General features: G+C 34.5%; 1 protein-coding gene across 23 annotated transcripts in view; it reads left to right on the top strand.

Moving 5' to 3' along the window:
- Positions 1–23,808, top strand: part of LOC106868437 (retinoic acid receptor RXR) — a 584,509-nt gene that overhangs the window by 374,258 nt on the left and 186,443 nt on the right. For 10 of the 23 annotated variants that reach the window (XM_089361137.1, XM_089361030.1, XM_089361180.1 and 7 more), the window contains one exon: positions 7,891–7,933. The exons of the other annotated variants lie outside the window; for them this stretch is intronic. The gene's annotated coding sequence lies outside the window, so the exon portion shown is untranslated. The remainder of the gene's footprint in view (positions 1–7,890; positions 7,934–23,808) is intronic. 23 annotated transcript variants of the gene reach the window in all.

Raw genomic sequence — 23,808 nt, 5'->3', positions numbered from 1 at the left:
TATATATATATATATAGACACACAAAATATGTGTGATATATACTTTTTTATTCTTTTAATGGTTTCAGTCATTGAACTGCAGCCATGCTGGAGCACCACCTTTTTAATTATTCATCTGAACTTGAGAAATGATTTCTAATCTGGTATTTATATTTACTGGAGACAATATCAACAACAATAACTACACTGGTTTTTACATCAGTGTAAACATAAACATGGACACTCATACACGCACGCACACACACACACACACACACACACACACACACACACACACACACACACACACACAAGAGGGGAAAGGAGAGAGAGAAATTTATGTCAATTCAAATTCCACAAATGTATTTATTTGTCAGTTGAAGTTATGGTGGCTGTCAAATAGTCACTTGTTCATTGTAATGTTCAATGGGATTGAATACAGAATCATGTGATTATGAAGCAAATTTCTTAAACACACAACTGAGCCTACACCTGAGTATATAAATATATATATATATATATATATATATATATATATATACTGAGAAAGATAGTGAGAGAAAAGAATGGAGATTTAATCATGTTTTAATCAGCAACATACGTTTCAAATTCAATGGCATACCTCAAAATGCTGCAATGCATGAATTATGCATATTTAATTGATCCTATGATTGATTAAAATGCTATAGGGAGAGAAGGATTCAGTACCATCCTATTCTTATCAGAGCCATATTACCACTGCGTATATTGTTGTTCCACTGCTTGGAACTGCTTGAATACTCCAGAAGGTGCTCGAAAAATAAGAAGTGTTACCTTAGTTCACTGGTAGTGAACAGCTGACACTGTAGTACATCTCCAGCGTTAGAAGTTGTACAAAGGCAACAATAATAATAATAAAAATAGTAAGAATAAGCAGAATAGGATAGAATTTTTTCCATACGTGCCATCTCTGAACATGTGTATTTAGATAACCACCCTGTTATCTAATATCTAGCATGAAACCAATTGATAAATTTGGCAGAAATGGATCTTTGAACTGAAGGATTACTCAATACACGTTGAAGAGTATATATCTATTATACTTTTACAAGATAAGTGGCAACAGTAACTTCAAAGTTTCAGCCTCACAATTTGATGAAGGTGAGCAGGTCGAAACTTCAAAGTCACTACCAACATTTTTCTTGTGTGTGTGTGTGTGCATATATATATATATATATATATATATATATATATATACACATATATATACATACATACACACTCACAAATATACATAGATATTCACAAATGTACATGCACACTCACAAATATACGTACACACTCATAAATATATATATATGCACACATAAATATATATATTATGTAATATATTTATAAATACTTAATAAGCATTCACTTTGTAAGATATATGATAATTATGAAGACCAGAGAACATTCTTCAGCTTAAATTGTATGTGTATCCTCAAATAACATGACTGAGAGGATGCTCATGTAATTTGATTACACATCATAAATACAATCTAGACTGTTGCAGACAATTGAATACCTAAGAAAACTAAAACTACAAGAGGAAGTCGGTGATTTCTTTAAGTAATATCATAATGGGGATGCTTATTTGCCTTTTCATTTATCTATTTACTTATATATCTATTTATGGATTTGTAAATGGAAGGAGTAAAAGGTAAAAAGCTAGCAACATAAGGCCATTTCTGTACTAGAAGAAATTATAGGTGGCTGGGTGAGATGGTTAACGCATAGTAGTAACTCATGAATGCTTGTTTGTATTTTCTGTGCATACATGTACATGTGTTTGTGTTTGTGTGTGTGTGTGTGTGTATGTGTGTAGTTAGTATTTCTTTATTATTTATTGTGTAGATTTTTTTTTATTTCTATTCATAAGAAATTGCCTGGAAAGCAGTATTCAGAGTGCAATACTATGCTAAATATCTCAAACATTCACCAATTGACTCAGCAGGGTAACTTTTACACCACTAACTTCTCGAATATATGTCTGTGTGTGAGTGAGTGCGTGTGTGTGCATATATATATATATATATATATATATATATATATAAATGTGTATGTGTGTGTATATATATGTAAAAATATATATATTTGTGTGTGTATGTATATATGTGTATGTGCATGTACATGTATGTATACATATACATGTGTATGTATATGTCTATCTGTCTCTCTATGTGTGTGTGTGCATGCATACTCCAGCAATGCTCTTCAGTAAAAATTAGACTTCAATTTCAAAGTAGGTCTAGCAGTACTTTTAAATTTTTTCTTCATTTTATTTATGTTTTTTTTTTTAATTTATTTATTTCTTTTCTTTTTTGTTGTAAGATAAGCTTTTTCTTGAGATTTATTTCACTGACATGCAAATGTGTTGCTAGAATAAGTTAGCTAGCTTAACTTTTACCACTAATAATGTGGTTATTGTTACCATGACTACTGCTCAAAAGGATTATTCCTATGTCTCCAGTAACTATTATTATTATTATTATTATTATTATTATTATTATTATTATAGATGCCTGTAACCTTTCTTGTCTTCTCTTTTATAGATAAGCTACCTGAAGTAAACTGTTGAAACATGTTTTGTTTTCTGTTCTTAAGTCCTTACAACATGTTTCCTGTACATTTGCAAACAACAATGATTGTATTATGTCCTTTCTGAAGCATCTTAAAACTAAATTATGCTTAAGGGCTAAAGTGCATTTCTAATTTCAATGACAGATATTTCTGAAAAGTATTTTTGTGGATACTATGGTAGCTTATTGTAGCACGTTGTATGCATATGTGTTAGTGACAGTGTGTGACTACATATGTATTTTAACTGCAAGGTATCTGGTAACCTCTATATAAGGATTATACAGTTGCCATTAAATATAATTAGGTTTTAAGATGCTTCAGAAATAGGAAATATTTTCTTAAGAAACAGAGATTTGAAAATGAAGAATTAACTAAAGACTATGATTTCTTGGAGAGTTCTTTGTGTAACACCAACCACTTCCAGACCGTTTAGTTATTTCAATATTCGATAAATAGTTATCACTATAGGCATGGCTGCATGGTTCAGAAGTTTAGTTCCTAAATACATGGCAACCTTAGGCAAAATGTCTTCTACTATAGCCTCAGGCTAACCAAAATCTTGTGAGTGAATATGGAAGATAGAAACTGAAAGAAACCCATTGCATATGTGTGCTGTGGATGTTTGTGTGTGCAAGAATTTGATGTCTTGTCTTGACATCAAATGATCTTATTTTTACAGACATAACTTTTACTGGACATTGAAAATCAGTCATCAAGATCATCATTGTTAACATCATTATCATCATTGTTAACATCATTATCATCATCCTTGTCATCACCATCATCATCACCCATCCATCCATCCTCTTGATCATCAAAATCTGGGATAGTTCCTCTTTGAGGTTATTGCCCTACTAAATAGGTGAGGGACTTCTTCTTGTATGTTCTACGTAATCAAAATCTCATTTTCAAACATGGAACAGGTTTTACAGTTGTGATACGAAAACACAAATAGAGAAGTCTAGAAATTTGTCTATTCCATTCATAAGACAGCAAAGATTGAGAGCTTCTTAGTGAAAGTTCCACATTAATTAACTTTAAATCTTTGCTGTCTGTTTGATCTCAAATGAAATTCCATCATGCTTCTCTGGTACTATAACTCTCATTATTGTGAGATGTGTAAAGTGTTCTAAACAAACAAGACATTTGACCAAAGGTTGTGAAATGGACAGTGATTTAGCTATTTCATTCAGTATTGTTCACATATTATGAAGGTGACAACAAAACAGGTTTCTCTGTTATTGTTAAAGTATGATGACATGATTTAGTAATGTTTAAGAATCATAGAACCACAGTTGAGATGAAGAGCAAATCCTAAAGGTTATTGAAATGGAATAAATTACTAAACACAACATAGACATATTTTTCTTATAACCTAAACAAAACTATTATATTTGCTTTTCCTCTTTTGCTTCAACTCCCTCTTTTCACACGCTCATTCTTTCCCTCTTTTAATTTTCCTTCATCTTTTTCTTTTTCTCATTTACTTTATCTCCCTCCATCTCTCTCTCTGTCTTTGACTAATCTTCCACTCTCTCTCTCTCTTTCTCTCTCTCTCTCTCTCTCTCTCTCTCTCTCTCTCTCTCTCTCTCTCTCTCTCTCTCTGTCTCCTTCTCTCTTTATCCATCTATTTATCTTAACCTTATACATTCTCTCTCCCTCTCCACTACTCTCTTTTTACCTTCTCTGTCTACCCCATCTCACTCATTCTATGTTTTCTCTTCTCATTTTTTTAAACTTGCTGTGAAAACAAAATTCCTACAAGCTTATTGGATTCTATTTTAATCTTTCTGATACCAACCTACTTTAGACAGCATCAGGTACTTTGATACAAAACCACCTGGTTTAAAATATTTATATATAATTTAAAGCCTTCCTCATAATAATTCTCTTAAGAATCATCTGTTAAAATATTTTTGACTGATTTCAGTCATCAGATTGCAGCCATGTTTGGGCATTGTCTTGAAAATGTTCATAACAGCAGCTTAATCAATGCAAAATTCAGTAATTTTATGAAATTTCCAACAAATTATTTATCATTTCTTAAATTAACTGAAACACAAGAAGAGTATTTTATAAGAAATGTAATCTTAAAAAGGTTAAAATAATATTAATTCTTTATGAAAATGAATAGAATCTTTGAAATTTTTTTGAAGTTGCTTCTCAACTATGTACTCTTAAGTTCAGTCCCATGTAACTGTACCTTGGACGAATGTCTTCTACTCTAACCTTGGGGCAACCAAAACTTTGTGAGTAGATTTGATAAACAGAAATTGGAAGAAGCCCATTGTGTGTGTGCGTGCATGCATGTGTGTATGCGTGCATGCATGTGTGTATGTGTCTGTCTGTCTGTCCCCCACTAATGCCTGACAACCAGTATTACTTTGATTACTTCCCTTAACTTAGTGGTTCAACAAATAAGACAGATAGAATAAGTACCAGGCTTCAAAATAAGTCTTGGGGTTGATTTATTTGACTAAACCCTTCAGGGTGGTGCCCCAGCATGGTCACTTTATGAAGACTAAAACAAGTAAAAGATGTGGTGCCTCAGCATGGTCGCATTCCAAAGACTAAAACAAGCAAAAGATAAAAGATCTTAGCTTGATCAAAGTACGTTCTGAGTTCAAATTCTGCCAAAGTCAACTTTGCCTTTCGTCCTTTCGAGATCAATGAATTAAATACCAGTGAAATTCTGGGGTCAATGTAATTGGCTAGTCTCCTCCCCCAAAATTTCGGGCCTTGTGCCTATAACAGAAAGGATTAAAGTACTTCTTGTAACTGTAATGGCTCAAACACTGAAACATCTACTTCTGCTGAAGTGGATTCTCCATTAGTCTTGACAATAAACAAGCATTCAGTTGTCTGAGTGACTGAACTCTTGTTTGTGAAAGCAGCTTATAATGCTCCTCAGACATTATATACTGAGTTGCAATTAAAATGTGCACCCTTATCACACCAATTCAACCTGAGAATTGTGTTTAGGGTATAATATGTCTGTGGAATATTGAATATTGGGAATGTAGGTATTTTGAAAATACCTCACAGTTTGATGACTGTGTTCTGCTTTGTTATGAGTTGCCCTTTGGCAAAGCATAGCACCTGTTTGGCCACTCTGCCAGGGTTACGGCAAAGTCATGGGGCTGCAGCATAGCAGATTGTGAAGAGGCAACAGAAGAGCTCAGATGAGCCAACAGTGCTTCTTACATTGATGCTGAGCAGAGGAATCCTAGAAGATCAAGCTCTATCAAGAGAGTAACTGCAGTGCATCCATAGGAGTGGCATCCATGGTCGTGTAATCAGGTAATGAAAGACTGAAGCTCTGAATTCAAATTCATGTGAATAACAGGATTGGATGGTAACAGAGTCACAGGAATCCATGCTAGCAGCACAACCAGATAATGATGATTTAATTACTGGTACAGTCCATAAAGAAAAAGTTGGGGAAAAGAAAAAAATAGAGATGAATCTACTGCTCTTTTATTCATCAACTCCAATAGAGTATAAGATGTTCTGCCACAACCATTTTGGCATCACCTATTTGTTGTCACTAATTTGATGCTGACTTATTTGACATCAACATATTTTAATATCTTTCTCTTGTTTTAATGTTTCTTGCTCTCCTTCTTGCCATCTGGACATGTATATTTTTGCATGTGTGTGTGTGTGTGTGAGTGTGTTTGCTTCCAGTGCTAGAATATACTGTCACCAAAACAGGTTGAATGTCCAGTTAGCTATCCCAAGCTGTTTCATTCCAACCCCCAAAAGGACAAACAATAAAGTTTGACTGTGGCAGGATTCATACTCAGATTGTAGAGAGCCAGGAACAAGTCATACATGATGTTCTAGTAGACACTCTAATAATTCTGTCCAATTTGCTGTCTTCCTTTCTGTTGTATGGGGAAGAAAAGAGCATCAATCTTTTCCAGCCAAGTTATATCCAAAGGTGCCCTACCTGCCTAACCTCTGGTTAGAACCTAGCAGCAAACTCCCTATACTCAATGCAGCTACACACATATTCATCTCATATGACAACCCCAAGGTGAAAAGGGACCCACTCTAGTCTTGTTTCTGTGCACATGAAATTCCTCAGTCCTCTCCTTCTGGCAAGCCCCCTCAGCCATTTAAGGATGTCACTGACCTTATACTTCCAGTTCACCTCATCTCTGTCATCCCCATAATTTCTGCTGTAAAACTATGCATAAAATGCTTTATCACTGTTTCTAGATATATTCATGCATTTCTTCTTAATCCATTCCACAAGTAGTAAATAAGGTGTTTGAAAAATGTCAGAGGTTTATTCATAGAGTAAATAGATTAGACATGTTGCTATTGCAAACCTCCAACCTACTCCTGATCAAGTAGACCTATGATCAAAGGCATTCCACTCATGACCATTCCATTTGGTTTCCAGATATATTGTATTTAGGATCTCGTTATCTAATTCATACATATTTATTTGCACTGAATTAAACATTATGCTTCACCCTTCCTTGGTACTTGTTTCCAACATATTAAAGTAGAGCATTGAGAATCAAAGTTGTTAGCTCCAAGTCAGTTTTATATGTAGATGATGAAAGAACAAAAACCAAAAACTACACACACATATATCTAAAGAAAGACACACTAGATAATGTAATCTTGTGTTTGTGTGTGTGTGTGTGTGTATTTAAGACAATGGAGTGTGCTTTGGGAGAGATTTGGCTGCTATTTCTAGCACAAGTCAAGCGACCACATAAAGACTCCCTCATGCATAGTAAATTGCCAGTGATCTGAAATGAACAGCTAACCTTTTTTACTGGCAAGCTGGCATTTTGATGACTCAGAAAATTGCAGATTTGTTTAGAATCTCCATAATTACCCTCTAAGAAATTATATTTAAAAATTTCAACCATTTTATCTTGTAAGTAATGTAAAGTAAGAAAAGGAAAATCTGAAAATCCAGTAGTATTTTCTATTTTCACAATTCTTTGAATTCTGAAAAAGAGAAAAATATTACTAGAAAAAGAAAATCTATGCAAAAAAAGATGAGAAGTATTTCTTGTTAAAAGATGGCAGATGCAGTAGCTGATTACAACAATTTTAGTATGTTTTTTTTTTCAGTAATAAATATTTTTTCAAAACAAATATTCATTTTTTTTTTCGATAATATATATCTTTTATAATAACAAATATTGGTTTTTAGATTTAACAACCAAATACAAAAATGTTTACTTTAAACAAATATTAAACAATTCTTTATATATGTATATATATATATATATATATAAATCTTGATTTTTATGAGTAATTTCTTTTTTTATTATTTTCCAGGTAAGAAACTAGACAATTTCATACAAATGATTTGAAGATCTTTGTAAGTGTTCGCAAAACATATCATTCTATTTCTTATCTGCTGTTATATGAATGTATCTAATTTGTTAATTATTTACTGTATTAGCAATTGTTTAACATTTATTCCTCCTCGACATATTTGACATTTTCTTGGGAAAGAAGCCTCTAAATTTATATCTGGAATCTCATGTTCATTATGTCATTATTTAGTTGAATTTCTTACTATTTTCCATTTCCTTCTATTATTTAAACAACTCGAAATAGAAATAGAAATTCCAGTTAATATACTACATATCATTTATTGTTTTCTTTTTTGTCTTAAAGATTAATAAATTGTTGATTATGAAAAGGTCACACATATGTAACATAATGAGTTAAAAAATTTCGATCATCTGAGCAATTAGGACCAAACACTCCTTCACAGATTTTAGAATCTAAAAGCAACAAGAAAGGGGATTAACTCCAAAGCTAACTATTAAAAAGTAATAGGCAGATTTCTGTCTTGTTAGACCTCTTCAGCAAAGTTATTCTACTTGATTGACAAGACAAAAATAATCAATATATAAAGAGAAATAGAGGGAATAGCTCTGTTGTGGATGTTATTGTCTTCTTCATCTTCATCTTCTTCTTCTTCTTCTTCTTCTTCTTCTTCTTCTTCACCACCATCTCAGCAAACCTGTGACTAAAAGCATTCCGTCTTAGCCTTTCTGTAATTTTATTTTTCTAGTATAGTTTACCCCAGACTACATTATCTAATGTGTCTTTTCCCTTACTTCTCAGGCAGCAGACAGTGCTTTGAAGGAGATATGATAACTATTTCTAGAGAATTGATCAACCACAAAGAAGCTTCTTTGTTGGTTCTCTAGGTAATAATGGGGACCTCTTCTTTCCTTGCATGTTTGATATATGGATAGCTCCAAAGTACTTTGATAACTATTTCCACTAGAACTGAAGAAGGTTACGTAACACTAACAAATAATATTCAAAGTAATTCTTTTTACTATCTTTATAGCTGTAAGTAGATTCAGTCCCATTGTGAATCATCTTGGGCAAGTGTCTTCTACTGTAGACCCAGGATAACCAAAGACTTGTGAGTAGATTTGGTAGATGAAAACTAAATGAATCCCATTCTGTGTGTGTGTGTGCGCGCGAGTGTGTGTGTGTGTGTGTGCGCGCGCGAGTGTGTGTGTGTGTGTGCGCGCGAGTGTGTGTGTGTGCCTGTGTGTGTTATGTGCTTATGTTTGTTGTGTGTTATGTGCTTATGTTTGTTGTGTGTTTGTGTGTATTTATGTGTGTTTATGTGCATCTATGTGTAAGTGTTTTTGTGTTTGTGTCTGACCCCACTGCACAATGAATTTTGTTGGTCACATTACATCCTTGTAGCTTAGCAGTTCAACAAAAGAAACTGATAGAATAATTTTATTTTTCTGGTATACTTTACTACATTAAATAATGTGCTGTTGGCATGTAAAAAGTACCCAGCTCACTCTGTAAAACGGTTAGCATTAGGAAGGGCTTCTGGCCATAGAAACCATGTCACAATAGACAATTGGAGTCTAGACAGCTCTCCAGCTGGCCAAACCGTGTCAAACAATCCCACCCATGCCAGCATGGAAAACGGACGTTAAATGATGATGATGACAATAAGTGTCAGATTTAATAAAAAAAATAACACTGTGGCAGAAAGACTGTGCCCATGTCCTTATGCTTCTGGTGGAAGCAAGATATCCTCAGACTGAAGATCTGGACTGAATTCTTGCAAAAGTGAGGGTTTGAACCAAGTGATCAATTAATTCTGTCACTTAAACAGGCCATGTTGGGATTTGAACTCAGAATGCAAAGAACTCACACAAATACCACAGGGAATCTTGTTTAGTGCTCTAATGATTCTGCCAGTTCACCACCTTGACTGGTGCTTTACTTTAAAAAGCCTGGAAAATGGCTCAACTTAATCTCAGAAGGCAAACATCTTGTCTGTCACTCAAATGAACCAAGCAATCTGCTGTTAGAAGACAATTTGTTCCCAATGTGAAACACAAAATTTTTGTGCTTGGTTATATACTGTTGTACTCCAAAGTATAAAAATCTAGGTCATGAGGTACTTTTAAACAGCATCATTTTTTTCATAACGCCTGAAATTATATTTTAATATTTAATTAGTTGTGAAATTGCATTTCCATCATAGTTTATTATCTTGTAGTTATTTTGTTTGCTACGCTAATGTTTTCCTTATTTTTGTTTGCTTCATTAATGAACAATTTACTTTACTACTTAATTTAAAGGAAACTTATGTTTTTAACATTTTACTGTTTATTAGTAATGTCTTAGATCAAATTACAGACAATTCATGATTGCTATTTAATATAAGCAATTTTTGTTTTTTCTTTTACAATTATCTTTCCTCTTATTTATTTTAAGATTCATCATCATCATAATAATGATAATTGTTTCTAATTCAGGCAAAAGGCCACCAATGTTGATAGGTGGGGAGCTATGTCAGTTACATTGATTTCAATATTTGATGGGTGCTTTATTTTGTGAATTCTAAAAGTATAGAAACAAGGCTGACTTAGGCAGGATTTGAACTTAAAATATAAAAAGCCAGAAGAAATTCTACAAAGCATGTTATCTGAAAAATCTCATGATTCTGCTAATCTACCACTCTTAAATAATTGTTTATAATTTAGTTACAATCAAAAATTATTAGGTGTAGGTCGCTAGTTGATACTATCAACCCAAGTAATAATAATATAATGATAACTCTTTCTGATTTTGGCACAAAGCCAGAAACTTTAGGAGAGGAGTAAGTTGATTACATTGACCCATGTACTTGAAAAGCACTTAATTTTATTGACCCCCAAAAGGATGAATCGTAAATTTGACATTGGCAGCATTTAGACTCAGAATGTAGAGCTAAAAGAAGTGCCAGTAAGCACTTTTTTCTGCTTGCTAACAATTCTGCCAGCTCACCACCTTGCTGTTGTTGTTGCTGATGATTATGATGATGACCGCCAATGATGATGATGATGTTGATGACAACAACAACGATGATTTCAACTTTTGGCACAATGCCAGTAATATCAGAGGAGGGAGCAAGTCAATTACATTGACCCCACTGCTCAACAGAACAAAAAACTGGAAGAAATACTGCTAAACATTTTCCTCGATGCATTCATCAATTTTTCATCTGACCATAGTTTTTGTATGCCAACAAAACCACCTTATTTCAGCATTTCTTTCATCTCTCTACTTAATTTCCATTATAAACCATTATAAAACTGTGACATTCTCTCACCCAAATCCTACCATTCTCTCTCAACTATAGTTCAATAGCGCAGATGCTTTCAGTTTACCTTCGTCTTCTGATTGCTGCATTTCAAACCAACTCAATACTTTACATAGTAATATTACATACTATATACTTATTTTATATTTTCAGCAGTTCATACACCCATGTAGTTTATTCCCAGAGTTATAGAAGTCATTCCACTAGTTTTTAATCCTGTATTTACACAATTAATGCATGGACCTAACATACATACATACATACATACATACATACACACACACACACATACATACATACATACATACATTCATTCATTCATTCATTCATTCATTCATTTATATATATGTATAGTCTACTTTTTATATGCAGAGATAATTTCATTTATATATCATGCAGATATTTTTTCATCTAGCATAAATTGTTATTATAGAGAACTGCTGAGTGTTGATTTAGGAAGAAGTAGGTCAGATTCGAGAACACTGAATTTTGGTAAATGAAACGATGTGTAGTCAAGTTGTTTTTATTGTTGCTGTTGCTATAGATGTTGTTGTTGCTGATGATGATGTTTGTAACCCAAGGTTAACCCTGAATGAGTAAACCTAATGAGAGACATTCTAGCTTCGATCATCAGTTCTGGTTTTTCTCAGATATAGTAGACATAGGACTACATTATTGAACACATGCCTCATTTTTTTAATTTTTTATAAAAGTAATACTCCAGGCATCTTTAGTTCTTGTAACACAGTGCACAAGTGTGTTTTATGTAGCAGTAATATAGATGTGCTGCAAGCTTTTTTAAGTAAGTTAGCAAATGACAAGATATTTAGGTAACTTGAGTGTTTTTCATACACTGCACCAGTGCATATGCATATGTATTTCTTTGCAGCAAAAAGTAAATGCATATATAGACTTATGCTTTGAAACAATTTTTGTACTTAAATGTATGTATATAGATACAATTAGACACATGATATGCAATAATTAAACCGCATAGGTTTCAGCTCTAATGTTAATCACATTAGATTCTCACCATCACTTGTACACACAGGCTGTCTGTATCCATTGGTAAGCTATGACATAATGCAAATACGGTGATAAGAGAAAGAAACATGGGTATAATTTGGTATTCTTTTATTCCAATTGTTACATATGCTTCAGTATTTGGTAGCACATGATGTCAAGAGACAGGTGCAACCACTAGGTGCAGCTTATTGGGCAAACATGGAGCAAACATCATCAGACAATCAATAAAGAAATACTTATTTCTTTATCAATTGTCTGGCAATGTGTTTACTATATCTATGTATATGAGTAACTTTAAAAAGGTTGATGGTGTTCCATAACATTTTTAGGATGTTATTAAGTAAACCATGGATCTAAGATTCTTGAAAATTGCTGTAATAGGAAAGTTGGAGAAGTGTTGGCCACTATTCCAAGCCGGTCAAGTAACTACACAGAGGCTCCCTCATTGGATTATAGTGAAAATATATAGAGATGCTGTATTGCAAATCTGTCCCCTCCAGCCCATGCTAAAGAGATGAGTTTCAGAAAATTCGCATGAGTTTGATTTGCTTCGACAAAGCTTTCAGAAAAATGAATATTTTTTGATGAAATTTGATACAACTTTCAGAGTGTGTAGATTATGATTACATCACAATCTAATATGAAAAAAAAAAATTGGTGGTCTCACACACATGCATATTGACACAGATCATATATATCTACAAAATGAAACTTGAAATTTCTGAAAAAAATTGTGATGTGTGTAAGTATGCATATATAGGTGCTTACTATTTTTCTTTTCATGTCAAGTTCTTATATAATCGCAATTTACGCACTCATAATGGTATTTGTGGAAAATTTCATTCAAAAACCCCCATTTTTCAGAAACTTATGAGAAAACAAAGCTGACTCATGTGAATTTACTGAAATTCTATGAGAAAAAGTCAGGTGGCACAATAGTATAGGTGTGCTTATTGCTTTAACAGTAAATATATTATTCGTATATACAATTATATTGTTTCTAATTATTTTCCTTTTCAACGTGAGTGATATTAAGATTATATTGTTATTAAATATCAACACATTGGTTTGCTTCACTTCACTTTCATTTTATATGTAACAATATTTAATTATATAACAACTGCATGTTATATATAAAAAAACAATACACTTCTTTCATTCAGTTTGCATCAAAAGGATGCCAATAATATGAATGAGGTGAGCTCAGATTTTCACTACACATAAATATAGATAGGATATAATGGTATAACAGTATTTACAATGATACTGTGTTTAGTAAGGAATACTAATGACATTCAAGCTTCCTTCGTGCCAGTGTTCTTCTTCATGCATGCCATATGTATACTTATTCATATAAACTATAGGAAAATATGACACAATGATATCAAATCATTGTCATCTTAAAGATAGTGTGATCGTACTAATATCATCATCATTTAACGTCCATTGTCTATGCTGCCATGGGTTGGACACTGTGACCAGAGCTGGCAAGCCGGGAGGGATGCACCTTCTTAACATCCAGCTGAGTTTGATGATAAGCTCCTTGAGGCATTACTTGAAGAAAATTCTGCATTATCAGTTGAAGAATTGGCAATAAAACTTAGTTTAAGACCATACAACTGTTCATCGTCGTCTTTAACAACTTGGAAAGGTTCCTAATGGGTGCCTCATGAATTGTCCGAAAGCAACCGCAAATCTCGAATTGGTATCTGCTCTTCTCTCCATTCTCGCGAACTCATTTCACCCTTTTTGGATAGACTTGTGACTGGTGACGAAAAATGGATCTTCTATTGAAATGTTAAATGTCGTAAACAGTGGCTTGGTAAAAGGGAAAAAGCTCAACCACAACCAAGAAGGGAACTTCATGGGAAAAAGGTTTTTCTCTCTATCTGGTGGGATTGCAAAGGAGTAATTCACTTTGAATTGTTACTACCTAATGCAACAATCAATGCTCAAGTCTACTGTCAGCAATTAGAGCATTTGAACCAAGCTTTGAAGAAAAAAAAGACCCGCTTTAGTGAACTGAAAAGGAGTTATGTTTCATCAGGACAATGCGTGACCCCACACTGCAAAGATCCCATCACAGAAGATCGAAGAGCTTGGTTAGGAAAAAATTCCTCATCCACCTTATTCTCCCGACCTTGCTCCTTCAGACTACCATTTGTTTCGTAGTTTACAGAATAATTTGGGGGACATAACTTTCGCAAGCCAGGAGGAGGTCGAAACTGACATTTCAGAGTTCTTCACTTTGAAACCAAAAGGGTTTTACATTGATGGGATTAAAAAGCTTGTAAATAGATGGAAGGAAGTCATAAATAATCGGGGAAAGTACACTGATGATCAAATTTCAATTAAATATAACATTTGATCACTTGTTTTTTTCATTCAAAATTCGGACAGAACTTATGGGATGACCTGATATATATATATATATATATATATATATATATATATATATATATATATATATATATATATATATATATATATATATATATACACATATATATATATATATATATACACATATACATATGTATGTGTGTATGTATTTGTCTCCCCACCATCACTTGACAACCGATGCTGGTGTGTTTACGTCCCCGTAACATAGCAGTTTGGCAAAAAGAGACCGATAGAATAAGTACTAGGCTTACAAAGAATAAGTCCTGGGATCGATTTGCCCAACTAAATGCCACGCTCCAGAATGGCTACAGTCAAATGACCGAAACAAGTAAAAGAACAAAAGAACGTCTGTTAAAATGAGATGTCAGTGTTATTTTCATTTTTGCATAATTTAGACAAGTTTATTCACCGCACCCTGTATATGTATATGTATATATATATATATGTATATGTTTGTGTATGTGTGTGTATGTACATATATATATATATATATATATATCAGGTGTATACAATTGAGGTAGTATTAAATTAAACTAGCTATCAATGTAGCCTACAGAACATACATAAACTACTGACAGGCAAGGTACATTGCTTTTTGTCTGAGATAAAATCTCTTATAGATGTGCTGTATTAGAAAACATAATATGTATAGAAGTGAAACAAAATAATTATCATGTGGATGTAAATTGTGTGTGCGCGAGCGTGCGCATCTTTTACCAACCTATATCAATGAAGGACTTATATATTAGTGAGAAACCTAAAGAAATGATGGCACTACTTAGTCATTCTTGCCAACAGAAATGTGGTAAAGCAATGTCCCCACTGAAAAGCTTTAACTGAAGATACTACTTTTGCAAATTGACATATAAAAATACAAAATAAATAAATAAATAGAGATCAGTCTAAATTTTCCTTCATCTAGCTCTGCCATAAATAACACCTTACAATCAAGCCATGAAACATAGTTATGTTATCTGCATTCACTGTCGTTGGTTCTGTGTGACTTTCTCACCTCAGTTGTGCTCAACCTTTCTTTTCAAAAAACAAGCATTAGAAATGCTACACAGCCAAGGAAACAGAAGCTACGCATGAAAGGAATTAGGGTAGAACCAGTTTAATATTTGACTATTAAAATAAAAAGCTCTTAACTGTTTTTATGGAAGTTATCTTTATTTTACTGATTATTTTGTACAGTGTTTTTATGGTTTGTTTTGTGACTCATGTTAGTCACAACATGTTAGTTTTGTGACTCATGTTAGTTTACTAGTTTCCTGCTTATTTTTTGTGCATTTTCTCAGTTATTTCTTCTTATCATCGCTTGATGTTGTGTTTTCTGTTGAATGTGGCATTAAAAAATTGCGTGAACTCTTCTTGGTGAATATGTGGTATATCTGAGTACTGGATCTAGAGATAACATCTAATCCTTTACTGGACTGTGTGCCAGAGATTTACTTGTTCTGAGATCACACAGTGACAACTATTGCTTCTCTTTAATCCTTTGGCATTTAAACTGACTATATCTGGCCCAAATATTCTACTTGGTTTATGTTCAAACTAGCCTGGTCTGGCCTTTCACACCTTCCCTAAAATGTCTTTCTAAAAATAAATAATCACATTATTGAAATCTTCAAGCTACAAGATAATGCATGCTTAATTTTTAAAAATTTCAATGAATAAGCATTACATGACAGAGTAATTTGAATGATAAAGGGTTAACCTAATTTTTGGTTTGTTTGTGTCTCCTGTAAAGTATACATCCAGTAGCTAGACAGTTTCCATGGTTTTAAAGTGTAAGGATCAATAGAATAACAATAAATACTTGAAAAATAACTAAGAGTTGGCAATAGTAAGGATATCCAGCCATAAAACACTTCCTGAATGAGTTTCATCTAACCCATGCCAGTATGGAAAAAGCAGCTGTAAAAATGATGATGATGATGATACACACACACACACACACACACACAGACTCTAGCCTTGTTGAGGGCAAGACAACTTCTATTAGTGTTGGTGCTGCAGACAAAAATGCTGCATGTACACTATGAAGTGGTTGGGGTTTGGAACAGCATCCAGCCATAGAAACTAAGCTAAAACTGAGATGCTGGTGCAAGGCACCAGACCCTTTCAAACCATTCAACACGTACCTGCATAGACAGTAGATGTAAAATGCTGATAATGTTGATGGTATACTCACATTTCAATCTCTAGCAGTTGGAGAGTATGCATGTGCTTGCATGTTGCAGTGTAGTATCATTACTGTGCATGCTCACAATTACATTATATTCATTTTCTACATCTGCTTTGTCTAATTTTTTTTATTTTGTTTTTATCTTATTTTGTCTTTTTTTAATTTTTCAATTGTATTTCCTTTCTGTTTGTAAACATCCTCATACATACTTGAAAGAACACTTACTCATATTAGAATATTTATAGACATAAAGGAACTTATGTTTCTGTATATTTTTACTTGAAAGGATTGTAAATTTGAAATAAAATATTAGAAAGATAGAATGTTCATCAGACAGGAGGATGGATATATTATCTTTTTTGTGTACATCTCTACATGCATGTGTGTGTGTATATACAGGAAACTGTATAGATATATGTGTGTGGAGATGTATATTAATAACCACACAGTCATACCTATATATGTATGTGTCCATGTATGTATGTATATACATACATATCTTTCTTTTATCTTTTGCTTCAGTGTTTAGACTGTGGCCATGCTGGGGCACTACCTCGAAGAATTTTAGTTGAACAAATCAACCCCAGTACTTGTTTTTTTAAGCCTGGTACTTATATCATCAGTCTCTTTTAATGAAACCATCAAGGTACAGGGCTGTAAACACACCAACACCAGTTGTCAAGCAGTGGTGGGGACAGACACATACATACATACACACATGACAAGCTTCTTTTAGTTTCCATCTACCAAATCCACTCACAAAGCTTTGATCAACCTGACTAGAAGACATTCACCTAAGGTGTCATATAGTGGGACTGAACCCAGAACCATATAGTTAGGAAACAAACTTCTTCCCACACAGCCACGCCCACATGTATGTATGTACTTTCTTTATTAGAATTCTTTCTGGCAAAGGGGACCAGGTTTCTAACAAAGAAATAAAAGCCCTATTGCTGGAAATATGGATTACAGCAATGCTAACTGTTACATATCAAATTTTAGAAAAATTTTACATATTTTTACTCTTTCACTTACATAGCATGTAAAGTGCATGTTAGCTGATGTCTTTACCTGAAAATCATAGCTTTTCTAAGCATTTTCTAACATAGCTAAGTGCACCATTGATTATATAAATGTAAATTTACAAGCAGTGGTGGAACTGCAAGTTTCAAAGCAGTTGTCTATGAAACTTCTACTGCTTCCTGATTTTGAAAGAGGTGTTCACATCTGTAGGGCAGCTAACCTCTCTGACTATCTATCTGTGTGTGTGTGTGCGTGCGTGCACACATGTGCATGTTCTAAGAATTATTCTATTTTACTTTGTTATTCTATTCTTTCTCTTTGCTTAACAGTCAGATTTTGCAAAATATTGCTTTATCGATACTATTTTGATAGAAGTATATAGACCAATAATAACTTCTATATAACAAAAAGATTAATAATTTATACTGGAGTTTGATAGGTGCAATACACAACTGTCTTGGCCTGTGAGTCACTTATGTAGCTTTACAGCTCAATAATTCTTTCTAGTACATGCATATGCATGTGCCTGTGTGTGAACATGTATGTGTGTGTGTGTGTGTGTGTGTGTGTGTGTGTGTGTGCACATGTGTATGTATGAATGTGTTGCTGTCTCATTGGTTTGACATTGCCAAACAGTTGGAAATGAATGTCACTGAAATGCAAGTAGAATCCTTTATTTACAATATTTTGTGAAAACATCTGATCTTGGGAAAATATCTTAGTTGGAAACAGGTGGGGGTTGGTGACAGAAAGAGCATCTAGCCATAGAAAATCTGCATCAACAAAATTTATTCTAACCCATGCAAGCATAGAAAAGTGGATGTTATAACAATGATGATGATGGTAGGCACATGACCTAAAATTATGGCAGGGGTGGGATGCTAGTCAATTACACTGACCCCACTTATTTTATCGACCCTGAAAGGTTGACAGGTAAAGTCGACTTTGGTGGAAATTGAACTCAGAATGTACAAAGTTAGAAGAAATGCTGCAAAGCATTTTGACCAATGTACTAACGAGTCTGCCAGCTTACCAGTCTTTCACTGCTTTATACTAAAAACATAATGCGTATGTTATTATATTAATGCAAGCATACATACACACATACATACATATGTGTGTGTGTATCTATCTATCTATCTATCTATCATATATATATATATATATATATATATATATATATATATATAGGTGTATGTAGATATTTATTTATACACACACAGATGCATGTGTTGCATATACATGCACACATACATCCACCCATACATACATACATACATATATACATACATATGTGTGTGTGTATCTCTCTCTCTCTCTCTCTCTCTCTATATATATATATATATATATATAGGTGTATGTAGATATTTATTTATGCACACACAGATGCATGTGTTGTATATACATGCACACATACATCCACACAAACATACATACATACATACATTAACATTAACGTTCATTTACATAGAAAGGTCACTAACGAAAAAAATCAAGCAAATGTATATGCACAAGGAAAAAAAATATGAAAGGCAATAAGAGAAATGGTTTCAGCTTTCCAAATTATTGCTAAGAAACAATTGTAGCAGTAGCAGCGACAGCAGTAGCAGCAGCAGCAGCAGCAGTAGTAGTAGTAGTAGTAGTTTAATAAAAGCCGTATTAGATGTATAATTAATATAATAATATTAATAATATATGTAGTATAACAATCAACTGTATTAGCTGCATATACGAAGCTCAGCAACAATTGTCTCTCAACAGAACACGTTAAGTGTGCAATTTCAGCAGAATGAAATACAGCTGCTCTAGAAAAATAAAACATCTTTTGAGGAGTGGTTCAAAATATGTGATTGAGTGTGCAGAAGGAGTGTATGTTTGTGTGTTTGTTTGTGCGTGTGTATGCCTTATGCCTGTTGTATGTATGCGTTTTGTCTTTGGCGGGGAGTAATTGAAGTAGTACTAAACTACTGCTCATGTTATTTGCTGTTGAAGGTCCTGTAAAAATCCAGTCTGCTACTAACTGTTGATTGTTGCCCTAACGATCTTCTATTATTCTAGCTCTTCTTATATATGTGCTTTTTTCCCACTCCTTTCTTCTTACTATCTCTGTTATTCTACTCAGTTACTTCTTTTAATCGTTCGTATTGATACTATTGTTATTGTTGTTGTAACCTTGTCTTAGGTTAGCTGTGATCAAGCTAGTCTTTGATCAAAAGACGTTCTAGCCATGACCATCTTATTTAATTTTTCACTTTTCTGACACAGTGTCAGTGTATCTATAATTACATCATCCAACGTGTCCACGATATGGTGTTATGTGAAAGAAATTTAATTACTATTTCTAGTGGGTTCGAGTAAGCATTCGGAGAATATATTGTTTTCTATTGGCAGAGGTATGGGCCAACACCATTTCACTTACACCGTCAGTTTCAAGAATCTGCACCTATTCCTTCAATAAATTGTTTACTCTGCACTTTTCCTCCGTTTTTGCAAGTAGTAGTAGTAGTAGTTGTCTTTCTTTCTTGACAGCGCTGCTGTTTCACAGATGGTCCCAACTTTCTCCCAGTTTCCTTGACGACGACAATAAATAGCTGTTGTCTAACAAACCAGGAAAGAAAATCCGTAACCTTACAATCAACATTCAACACATACTTCTCGTTCGCATTTATTAGCATACTAATTAATGTTTCTGGTGATAATTTACACACACAAACATACAAACACACATATACATACATACATACGTACGTACATACATACATACATAAGTAGTTAAGTCTATGTCTGGTCATAGAGTGACCAATGGTTTCGCATCCACGAAGGGCTTAACCCCATGAACATTTCGTCATATTCTAAAGCCAAAAACAAATGTAACTCTTCACCACTGGGAGGCAGGAATTTGTTACGGTCATTTGGCCAGGTTATGGATTCTTGCCTCTCAGAGATGAAGAGTTCCATTTGTCAACAGCTTTAGAGTCTGACATGACATTCACAGGTCTAAGCCCTTCATGGATGTGAAACGATTGGTCACTCTATGATCGGGCATAAACTTAACTACTTATAAATACATTACTGCTCTATGCTTTAGAGTGTGCTTCTTTTTTGGATACATGATAAATTGATGATATCGGTCAAACTTTCCAGCTATTCCTTGTGATGATCTGGACAAATCACAACATGGGGCACTCTTTTGCAAATTACGCATAAACATGTCAACACTAATACTTGGAGTCGTCTATCGCCTACCAAATTACTATCAAGACACACAACTTTTTGAAATCCCCAGGGCTGCATCTAAGAAAACAGCCACTTATTTTTTCATTGCTGGTGACTTCAACTACCCGGAAATTGAATGGGAAACTTTTCATTGGCCACAAAGCACAGGCAACTTCCTTGATGTAGTGTGCTGGATGCAAACTGGTCCCAAGTAGTTACCTCTCCCACATAAGGTAATAACACTTTGGACCTGCTCTTTACCACCACTCTTGAAACTGTTATCAGTGTTACGACGAAGGAACCTCTAGGTGACACCAATCATGCTATGATCATTGCTAATCTGTCTCTTATAGGCAGAAACAAGAAGCACCACCACCTTCAAACCACTCGCCTTGACTGGAACAAAGCAGAGTGGAACTGTTACCATAAGGAGTTACAACACCAAAACTGGTTTGAATTTTACTATTCTGGGGATGTCAATACTGTTTTTCAAAATATCCTCAGTCAATCTGGGCTACATATGAAGCATCAGTACTGCGCAAATGCTCTAGAAATAAGAGCAGTGCAATTTGGGAAACTGCAGCAGTTCGACTTGCCAGGAAAGATTGTTGTGATGCTGAACAGAAATACAGACAGTTTGGGACAGATGAAAACAGAAGACACAACAGATCATCCAACCATCTCAAGCAAGTGACAAAAAAGGCAGTGCTTAAGTTTGAATGACATATAGCAACTAGCCCCGACAGCAAAGTGTTCTGGAAATATATGCATTCAAAACAGAGACCTCACTCCCCAGTTGGCTCTCTTCGCAATTCCCACACAGGTCAGATCACTGATGACCCCAAAGATGTGTTGAGCTTATTGCTGAATGCTATGCTGGCATTTTTACAGCTGAAAATCCCAATGTACCTTCTTCATGAACTTTGACATCAAATGCTGTAACATCTGTGAAATTCACACCCTCAATGCTGCAATGCCACCTCAAAAATAAGTGCAACTATGCCTCTCCTGGTCTTGATGGTGTTACTTATTTGCTTCTCAAATGTGGTGGGTTCTTTCTGTTGCACCAGCTTTCTTCTTTTTTCAATTCTGCTTTAACAACTGTGTCACTCCAAAGCACTGGAAAATTACCAGTGTTGTTCCCCTGTTCAAAAGAGGTGATCGTACATCACCTGTCAACTACCATCCAGTCAGCCTTAATAGCTACATTGATAAACTGATGGAGTTCTGTGTCAAAGAAACACACTGGAACTTTTGGAGCTCTCACAGCTTTATTCGACCCTTACAATTTGGTTTTATCTCTAACTCCAACTGCTGTAGTCAATTCATCAAGTTTCTTGATGGCGGCTCATGGGGAGATGCTGTCTATCGTGATTTTGCTAAAGCCTTCAACTCTGTACCACACAAACGACTCATGGTAAAACTCTCTGCAATGGGTGTGAAGGATGATCTCTATAACTGGCTGAAGTCCTTCATTCTTGGTCAGAAAGAAGTAGTTACAGTTCTAGGACATCATTCTTCACCCTACGAGATGACTTCAGGTGTACCACAGGGATCCATTCTTGGACCCCTACTGTTTGTTGCATACATTAATGATATAGGTGCCAACTTGAGGAATGGTACAGTGCTGAAATATGCAGATGACATCAAGTTGTACCTCGAAATAAAAAGAACAGATCCAATGTGCTATAGATCTTTCCTGCAATCAGATCTGGATACAATGTAGCAATGGATCTCTGACTGGCAACTCAAGCTAGCTGTGGATAAGTACATCAACATGCATTTTGGGAGGAAAAATCCAGCCTTTACATACTTCCTCAATACTACCAATCTCAAGAAGTCTCCTAGAGGATGTGATCTGGGTATCATTGTAAACAACGATCTGCATTGGACAAACCACATCTCTAAGATTGTCAAGAAAGCTGAAGGGTGCTAACATCACTCAGTAAGACCTTTGTCAGCTGCTCTCCAGTTTTCTATTTAAAATTGTATACGACAATGGTACGTCCATACTTGGAATTTGCCTCACCAGTCTGGAACCTCTATCTTGCTCAGCATATAAATCTCCTGGAAACTGTTCAGAAATGTGCAACAAAACGAATACCTGCCATCAGACATCTACCATACCCTGAACGTCTTGCTTACCTGGGCATGGGTACATTGAAGCTCAGATGTCTGGCAACTGATTTGGTAGACACCCACAAGATTATCCACCATCTTTCCAACAACAACCTTGGGCACCTTTTTGAATTCCATATGACAAACACTCGCAGACATGCTAATAAAATTAAAAAGCAACACAGCACCCATGACTTTCGGAAGCATTTTTTCACGCTCAGAATTGCTGAAGAATGGAATAAACTACCCGCATCAGTTGTTAGCTGTCGAGACACTACATCCTTCAAAACTGCCATGCTTCTTGAAATCGCCAGCATTACACCTGATGGCCTTTTTTTTTTCTTTCTAGTTGTAGTGCACCTGAGAACTGTATACAACAATTTTCTTCATTATATATATATTTTACACTTCTCTAGATCCACACACTGGATTTGCCAGTGTGGATTGTCTACACCATCAGAATTTTGATCTTCTTTGTGACTCCATTTCTTTCAAAAGTGTAGTCTCGAGCACTTGGATTGAGTGTCTCACTGGAAATACTCCAATTTTCTTCCTTTTCAGGACCATTATATATATATATATATATATAATATACAAGAATAAGGGCAGGAATTATTCTTGTATATTTTATATTTGA

Source organism: Octopus bimaculoides, chromosome 1, assembly GCF_046866305.1.
Source record: "Octopus bimaculoides isolate indiv1 chromosome 1, ASM4686630v1, whole genome shotgun sequence".
Taxonomy (NCBI): Eukaryota; Metazoa; Mollusca; class Cephalopoda; order Octopoda; family Octopodidae; genus Octopus; species Octopus bimaculoides.
Note: the sequence above shows the minus strand (reverse complement) of the source record. Positions and strands in the feature narration are given on the sequence as shown.